This window comes from Vombatus ursinus, unplaced genomic scaffold (genome assembly GCF_900497805.2).
Source record: "Vombatus ursinus unplaced genomic scaffold, bare-nosed wombat genome assembly UNPS02014874.1, whole genome shotgun sequence".
NCBI lineage: Eukaryota > Metazoa > Chordata > Mammalia > Diprotodontia > Vombatidae > Vombatus > Vombatus ursinus.
This window is the reverse complement of record NW_020954652.1, coordinates 10,321,697-10,330,462: the sequence shown is the minus strand read 5'-3', so window position 1 is coordinate 10,330,462 and position 8,766 is coordinate 10,321,697. Positions and strand designations below refer to the sequence as shown.

General features: G+C 37.3%; 1 pseudogene; it reads right to left on the bottom strand.

Moving 5' to 3' along the window:
• Positions 1 to 4,961: 4,961 nt before the first annotated feature.
• Positions 4,962 to 8,766, bottom strand: part of LOC114028258 — a 104,377-nt pseudogene continuing 100,572 nt past the window's right edge.

The following is an 8,766-nucleotide window of genomic DNA, read 5'->3' as shown; positions in this document are numbered from 1 at the left end:
TTCTATTTTACTCTATGGTTCTAGAATATTAGGGCAGTTATCCTTGATAATTTCTTGAAAGATGATGTCGACTTTTTTTTTATCATGACTTTCAGGTAGTCCAATAATTCTTAAATTAGCTCTCTTGCATCTATTTTCCATGTAAGTTGTTTTTCCAATGAGATATTTCACATTTTCTTCTATTTTTTCACTCTTTTAATTTTGTTTGCCTGTTTCTTGATTTCTCATAAAGTCATTAGCTTCCACTTGCCCAATTCTAACTTTTAGGGAATCATTTTCCTCAGTGAGCTTTTGTACCCCTTTTCCATTTGGCCAATTCTACTTTTTAAGGATTTCTTCTCTTCAGTGAATTTTTGTTTATCTTTCTTTTTTTCAATTTGACCAGTTCTGCTTTTCAAGGCATTTTCTCTTCATTAGTTTTTGTGCCCCTTTACCATTTAGACTATTCTGTTTTGTTTTGTTTTGTTTTGTTTTTTGGTGTTATTTTCTTCATTATTTTTTGTGCCTCCTTTACAAGCTATTGACTCTTTTTTTTCTTATGATTTTCTTGCATCACTTTCATTCCTCTTCCCAATTTTTCCTCTACTTCTGTTACTTGATTTTTAAAATTCTTTTTCAGTTTTTCCATGGTCTAAGACCCATACAAGTTCTTTTGTTGCTGTTGTTGAGGCTTTGGTTGCAGGAATTTTGACTTTGGTGTCTTCTTCTGAATGTGTTTTGATCTTACTTGTCATCATAGTGATTTTCTATGGTCAGATTTTATTTTCTGTTTTTTTGCTCATTTCTAGCCTATTTCTTGACTTTTAACTCTATCCTAAAGTGAGGCTCTGCTTCCCAAGTGGAAGGGCAATGTCTCAAGCTTCAGATATTTTGTGCAGCTGCTTTCAGAGAAAATTCTGGGAACCTGTACGTTTTCAGTTCTTTTAAAGTGGTTTGATTTAGGGATAGTTGTGTTTACTGCTTTCTTGCACTGTGTACTGCTTTATGAGTGATCACAATCACTCTTTCCAATTCTGAAACTGTGACTATAGTCTCTACTCCCCTACGGCAGCAAGATTAGTTATGCTAGTGTTCTTCCTCAAACTAGAACTAAGATCTAGGACTGCAATCTAGATCTGAACATAGACAATGCAACAGAGTCCTGTCCCTGGGGACAACAAAGGGGCCCCTATAAACCTCTTTCTGATCTATTGCCTGATCCCTTAACATCTTTGAGCTGAGAGGTCTGGAAACTGACATTGCTGCCATTGATTCAGTTGCCCCAGAGCCTGTTCCTGGTTTTCTGGGGACTACTCTGCATTGGTGTGGCCTGTGCTGGACTGTGCTCCTCTCTTACCCTGGTGCAACAGACCTTCCCTGCCTACCTTCTAAGTTCTCTTGGGCTACAAAAGTGTTTCACTCCATCTTTTTGTGGGTTCTGCCACTCTAGAATGCATTTAGAGTCATTATTTAAAGGTATTGGAAGGGTTTGGACAAAAGTTCAGGCAAGTCCCTGCCTTTACTCAGCCATCTTGGCTCCACCATCTATATAGGGCTTTAAAGGCCAAACTACAGATTTTGAATTTGATATTGGAGATAAAAGGAAGCTACTGGGATTGACTGAATAACATGGTCATGCCTAGGCTTTAGAATCATCAATTTGACAGCTATATCAATTTGGTTGGACTGAACTGGATTGTCAAATTAATTTGGAGAATGGACTGGGGTAGGGAGAGACTTAAGGAAGGGAGACCAATTGGCAAGCTATTCCAATAGTTCAGATGTGAAGTGATGACAGCCCATACCAGGGTGGTAGCTGTGTCAGAAGTACTTAAGACACATGTGGTGACTGAATAATTTGTATCTAGCTATGCATGTGTGTATGATTCTTGTTTTACATAATCCTTAGATATAAACGGTAAATTATTATTATTTTTACAACCCAGGATTTTTACATTATATTTTTCTTCTCTCATGCTGTGATTTATCTTATTCCCTATACTTACTCGCCTTATAAATAGTTCACCCTGAAGCCATGTATCATTTACTTCTCTTCACAAGAATACTCACACATATTGCCTTTCACATAATTTTAAAGGATCCAAACAGCTGTAGTTCCATGCACTCCTGGGCCCTCATCAAATAGAGATGAAATCTTATCTGCTTCTCTTGATTCCATTGCATCAAGCTAATCCTCTGCTATTAGTTTTCCCTTGCTTGAGTCCATTAGAAGAACATTCAGTTGTTCCTCACTCCCTGTGCCAATGTGTCCTGGATGATATTGTCCCTGAATGCAAAAGAAAAAAAAGATAAAGAATGTTGATTATGGACCTTTGGGTCAAGTAAAATTACACACTCTAATATTAGTGAGCATAAAGTAGAAAAGACTCAGGTTAGGGATAGTGATGTAGAGAGAATGACCTCTAATCTGTAATACTTGGAATCTTACGGCAGAAAGAAGAGAGATTTATGAAGAAGGAAAGGTACTAATGAACAAAGTGCTTAGACAAGGAAGGGTGAGACATGGGGACTAGGGGAAAAAAAAAACAGGCTTATATTCAATCAAGGCAGCCACAGGAAACAAATCCAAGACAGGAAGGGGCCTAGGGGTCATTGAATCCACACTCCTCTGCCCCATTCCCCTCATATTACATAGGAGTAATTAAGGCCCAGAGAACTTAAACGACCTCCCCAAAGTAACACAAGTAAGTATCAGAGCAGAAATTTGAATTCATTTCCTCTGACTTGAGAATCATTGTTCATTGTAGCATGTCATACTGATCCTGGGACTGCAAATGAAAAAGTTGAAGCCTTTCTACCTTTTCTGCCTTCAGCCTTTGATCTGATCTGAGTTATAAGAAATATCTATAGACAGGAAAGCCTTCCATTCTATTCTTCCAGGGGATAGTGAAAGAACAAGTGTGTTGGTGGATGACTATGGACTATCTCTGTTGATATTGTCCATCTAAGATATCCAAAGATGTGTGTATGTGTCTGTGTATGTGTCTGTGTGTCACACAAACACAGTAGATGTTGTGGTGGATAGAGCACTGTGATTGGAACTAAGAAGACTCATCTTTCTGAGTTAAAATTCAGTCTCAGACAATTACTAGCTGTGTGACTGGGTGAACCTGGGCAAGTCACTTAACACTATTTGCCTCAGTTTCTCATCTGTAAAAGGAGTTGTAGAAGAAAATGACAAACCTCTCCTATATCTTTGCCAAGAAAATCCTAAATATGTCAAGAAAAGTCAGACACAACTGAACAACAAGAAAAAAATATGTAGATATAGATTACAAGTAATAATCCTGAATCACTGCCTCACTAAATTTAGAAATGCACTAAACCTCTTCCTCATACCTCTGGAAATAAGAAACAAAACTGAGGCAAAAGAGGAAAAAAAATAATTGAAAAAATAATCATCTGAAAAAGGGAACGTGTTTTGGCTATGGCTGCCTTGGAGTCTCAGAATATCTGAGAATATATTGACTCTGGCACCCATCATGTTGTAGAGTTACCTCCCTTGAAACCCTAAAGAGGGCAATTTATCTCCTCCCATCTCCCTGTCAAGCTATGAAGAGATTTAAATCACAAACAGAACCAATTATGTTTGATCCTCAAGATAATAGAGTGTCACTGTAGCTTACAAAATCTGAGTAGGTTGGGGTTGGCATTATGGACAGATCTATGCTTTAGAAAAATCACCTTGGCAGCTAAATGGATTAGAGTGGGGAGAAACTTGGATAGGGAATACCCATGAGAAGACTATCACAATACTCCGGGTGTGAGGTAATAATGTTCTGAACTAGGATATTTCAGTGTGAGTGGAGAGAAGGGGGTGAACATATACAAGAGATTTTGTAATAGGAGAAAAGACAAAATTTTGCAATGGATTGGCTACATGGGATCAGTGAGAGTAATAATCAGAAAGACACATGCAGTATTGGATGACTGGAGGGATGGTGGTACCATAGCAATACGGAAGTTAGGGAATAGTGGACAAATGGGGAGGATAGATCGAAGACAAAAATTATGCATTGGACTTGTTCAGTTTGAGATTCCTATGGGACATCCAGATTGAAATGTACAAAAAGCCATTGATAATATATGACTTAAGCCCAGAAAATGGACTGGGCTCTCTGGGAATCATCTGCATAGATATGATAATTGAATCCATGGGAGCTAGAAGGAATACCAATTGAGATAATTTATGTTGTATTTTCTAAGAGGGAGGAAAAATGACAGGTCAGGATAGAATCTTGGGAAAAACACACAGTCATTAGTCATGTTATGAATAAAAATGTCAGCCAAAAAACTGAGGAAGAGTAGAACAGATATCTGTAGATCCAGAAGAGGTAAGTATCTTGAAAACCAGGAAGGAAATAATATTCAAGAGGAGAAAAAGATCAACAGTATCAAATGCTATGGAGAGGACAAGAAGAATCCAGGGACTCCTTGGACTGACTTGTATCCAAACCAACAAAAGAGCACCTCCAACTTCTCATATCAGAACATTCCTCTTCCCTCTCCCTCCCCATGTCTACTTCTGACCTCCTTGCTCCTTAGCATCATTATTGAATAAACGTTTACTAAATTATAACTATGTTCCAGATGTTGAGCTAGGCTCTGGGGATACAGGAAGAAAACCCAAGTAGCCCTAGTCCTCAAAGACCATAAAATTTGCAGGGTCTCTTGCCCCATAACTTCATAAATACTACCTGGGCCCTGAAAGACTTCTGTTGCCAGGCAGTGCCAAGATGGTGGAGAAAAGCCAGGAAGTTGCCTGAGCTCTCCCCAGCTTTCCTGGCAAACACCATTAAGTGAAGCCTCTAAGCAGATTCTGGAGCAACAGAACATACAAAAAGACAGAGTGAAGTAAGTTTCCAGCTTAAGATAACTTAGAAGGACTTCAGAAAAGGTCTTTGGTAAAAAGGGAATGGAGCCCAGCACAGATAGTATCTGGGCAAGCCAATGGGAGGCTCTTAGCTACAGCACAGATCAGCAACCAAAGCCCGGTCCCGGCTCAGCAGGCTAGTGACACAGTAGACCAGCTGTGAGGCCTCCAGTCCCAGCACAGAAGGAAGACTGCTAGCCCCAGAATGCCCAGAGCAACAGGCACAACTAGGTCACAACACCCCTGCACAGTAGGAAACCCACCAGCAAATGAGACCTTGGAGCAGAAAGCCAGTGACCAGGCCCCTGGCCCCCAGCACCAGAAGCTTCAGACAGTGCCTCCTGGGCCCCAGGAGCAGAGTACAACTTTAAAAGTCAAGAAATATGCTAAAGACAAGCAAAAATAGAAAAGAACCCTGACCATAGAAAGATACTATGGCAACAGGGAAGATCAAAACACAAACTCAGAAGAGGACAACAGTGTCAAAATGCCTACATGCAAAGTCTCAAAGGGGAATATGAATTGGTTTCAAGCCCAAAAAGGCTTCTTGTAAGAGCTCAAAAAAGATTTTAAAAATCAAATAAGAGAGGTAGGAGAAAAATTGAAAAAAAAGAAGAAATGAGAGTTATGCAAGAGAGTCAACAGCTTGGAAAAGGTAGGACAAAAATTGACTGGAGAAAACAATTCCTTAAAAAAATACAAATGGCCAAATGAAAAAAAAAAACCCACTAAAGAAAAACAACTTCTTAAAAAGTAGAATTAGCAAAAATGGAAAAGGAGGTACAAAAGTCAACTAAAAATTATAATTCCTTAAAATTAGAATTGGGCAAGTGGAAGCTAATGACTGTATGAGACATCAAGAATCAAACAAAATCAAAAGAATGAAAAAATAGAAAAAAATGTAAAGTACCTCATTGGAAAAACAATTGACCTGGAAAATCGATATAAGAGAGATCATTTATGAATTACAGCACTACCTGAAAACCATGATAAAAATAAAGAGCCTGGAAAGCATCTTTCAAGAAATTATCAAGGAAAACTACCCTGATATCCAAGAACCAGAGAATAAAATAATAACTGAAAGAATCCGCTGATCGCCTCCTGATAAAGATCCCAAAATGAAAACTCCAAAGAATATTGTAGCCAAAGTCCAAAATTATCAGATCGAGGAGAAAACACTGTGAGCAGCCATAAAGAAATAATTCATATATCCAGGAACCATATTCAGGATTACATAGGATTTAGCACATTCTACATTAAAAGATGGAGGGCTTGGAGTATGACATTCTGGAAGGCAAAGGAGCTTGGATTACAATCAAGAATCAATTACCCAGCAAAACTGAATATAATCTTTCAAAGGAAAAGATGAATATTCAATGAAATAGGGTACTTCTAAACTTTCTTGATGCAAAGACTAGAGTTGAACAGAAAATCCAATCTTCAAATACAAGACTCAAGAGAAGTATAAAAAGGTAAACAGGAAAGAAAAAAAAAACATGTTATTCAATAAGGTTAAACTGTTTGCTTCCTTACATGACAAAATGATATTTATAAGTCTTGAGAACTGTTCCTCTATTAGGGCAGTTAGAAGGAATATACCTAGATAGAGGATGTGGATATAAGTTGTCTTTGAGGTGATGACTAAAAAATAAAGGGTGAAAAATGGAATATATTAGGAGAAGAGTAAAGGGGGAGGCAGACTAGGGTAACTTACATCACATGAAGGGGCACAAAAAAAAACTAGAGGGAAAGAAAGAAGGAGATGAGTCTTACTTGAACCTTAGTCTCCTTAGAGTTGGCCCAAAGAGAGAATAACATACACAGTTGAGAAAAGAAATCTATCTTACCCTATCAGGAAGTAGGAGCAGAAAGTGGAAAGAAAAGGGTAGACAGTAAAAGGGAGGGATGATTGAGGGAGGCAGTGTTCAGAAGAAAAACACTGTTGAGTAGGGACAGGTGAAAGGAGAGAGAAAAGTATGAATAGGGGGGGAAATAGGATGGAAAGAAATACACAGTTAGTGATCATAAGTATTAATGTTAATGGGATGAAATCTCCCATAAAATGGAAACAGATAGCAGAGTGAATTAAAAACCAGAAATCTATAATATGTTGTTAACAAGAAACATATTTGAAACTCAGAGATACACATAAAGTATAGTAAAAGACTGGAGGAAAATATATTATGCTTCAGCCAAAGCAAAAAATAAATAAATGAATGAATGAATGAATAAATAAATAAATAAAAACAAAAACAAAAACAAGGATAGCAATCTTGATCTCACACAAAGCAAAAGCAAAAATAGATCTAATTAAAAGAGATGAGGAAGGAAACTAAATCTTCCTAAAAGTTAACATAGACAATGAAGTAATATCAACACTAAATATATATGCACCAAGTGGCAAAGCATCCAAATTCTTATGGGAGGAGTTAAGTGAGTTATAGGAAGAAATAGACAGCAAAACTATATTGATGAGGGACCTCTGCCTACAGTTTGGGGACTAGATGAAGCTAACCATAAAATAAACAAGACATAATTTAAGGAGATGATTTAAATTTTAGAAAATGCTAGACCTCTGGAGAAAACTGAATGGTGATAGAAAGGAATATACTTTTTTCTCAGCAATATGTGGCATGTAAACAAAAATTGACCAAGTACTAGAGCATCAATACCTCACAATCCAATGAAGAAAGGCAGAAATATTAAATGCATCTTTTCTTTCTTTTTTATTAATTTATTTTGATTTATGAACAATCACTTCCATAAGCTTTTGAGTTTTAAATTTTTCTCCCCCTCCCTCCCTCCCTCTTTCCCCAAGATGGCACACAATCTGATATAGGCTATACATATACATTCCCATTAAACATATTTTCAAATTAGTGATGTTGTAAGTAAGAATTAGAACTAGTAGGAGGAACCACCAGAAAGAAGAAACAAAACACAACAGAATAAAAAAAAAATAGCTTCAATCTGCATTCAAACTCCACAATTCCGTCTTTGGATGTGGGTAGCATTTTCCATCATGAGGCTTTTGGAGATGTCTTAGATCCTTGTATTGCTGAGAAGAGTTAAGTTTATCAATATTAGTCATTGCACAACATGGCTGTTACTGTGTGCAACGTTCTTCTGGTTCTACTCACAACACTCAGCATGAAACCATACAAGTCTTTCTAGGTTTTTCTGAAGTCTGCCTGTTCAACATTTCTTATAGCACAATACTATTCCATGACATTCATATATCACATTTGCAGTTATGATTACTATCTGTGTCTTTTTCTCCATCCTTTTCCTCCATTTATGCTTTTCTTTCTCCTTTCTCCTTTTCCTTTCTCACTGTTTTGCTTTTGACCACCACCTCCCTCAGTCCCACCTCCCTTTCATTAGCCCCCTCCCTTTTCTTCCACTTTACTCTTACTACTTCTTCCCTCTCTTCTATCCCCCCTCCCTTTTCTTTCCCCTTTGCCCTCTTACTATCTATAAAGCACTAGATTTCTATAATTGATTATTGTTATTGCGTTGTTGAGCCAAATCTTATGAAAGTAAGGTTTAAACAATGCTCATCTCCCTCCCTTCTTTCCCTTTACTGTAATAGGTTTTTGTGTCTTTTCCTGTAATGTAATTTACCCTTGTCTGCCTCCTCTTTTCCTTTTCTCTCAATACATTTTCTTAGATCAGATTAATTCACTTACTTGGATCCATTTAACCCACTTGTTTAGATTTTTTTTTCATCATTACATCAAAGTCAATATATACCCACCCCCTTTATGTATACCCCATTAACATGGTATAATAACAATACAGTTCTCAAGAGTTACAAGTGTCATCTTCCCTTGTAGAGATGTAAAGTTTGCCCTTATTAATAATATGCTGTTTCTTTCTGTACCATTTACCTT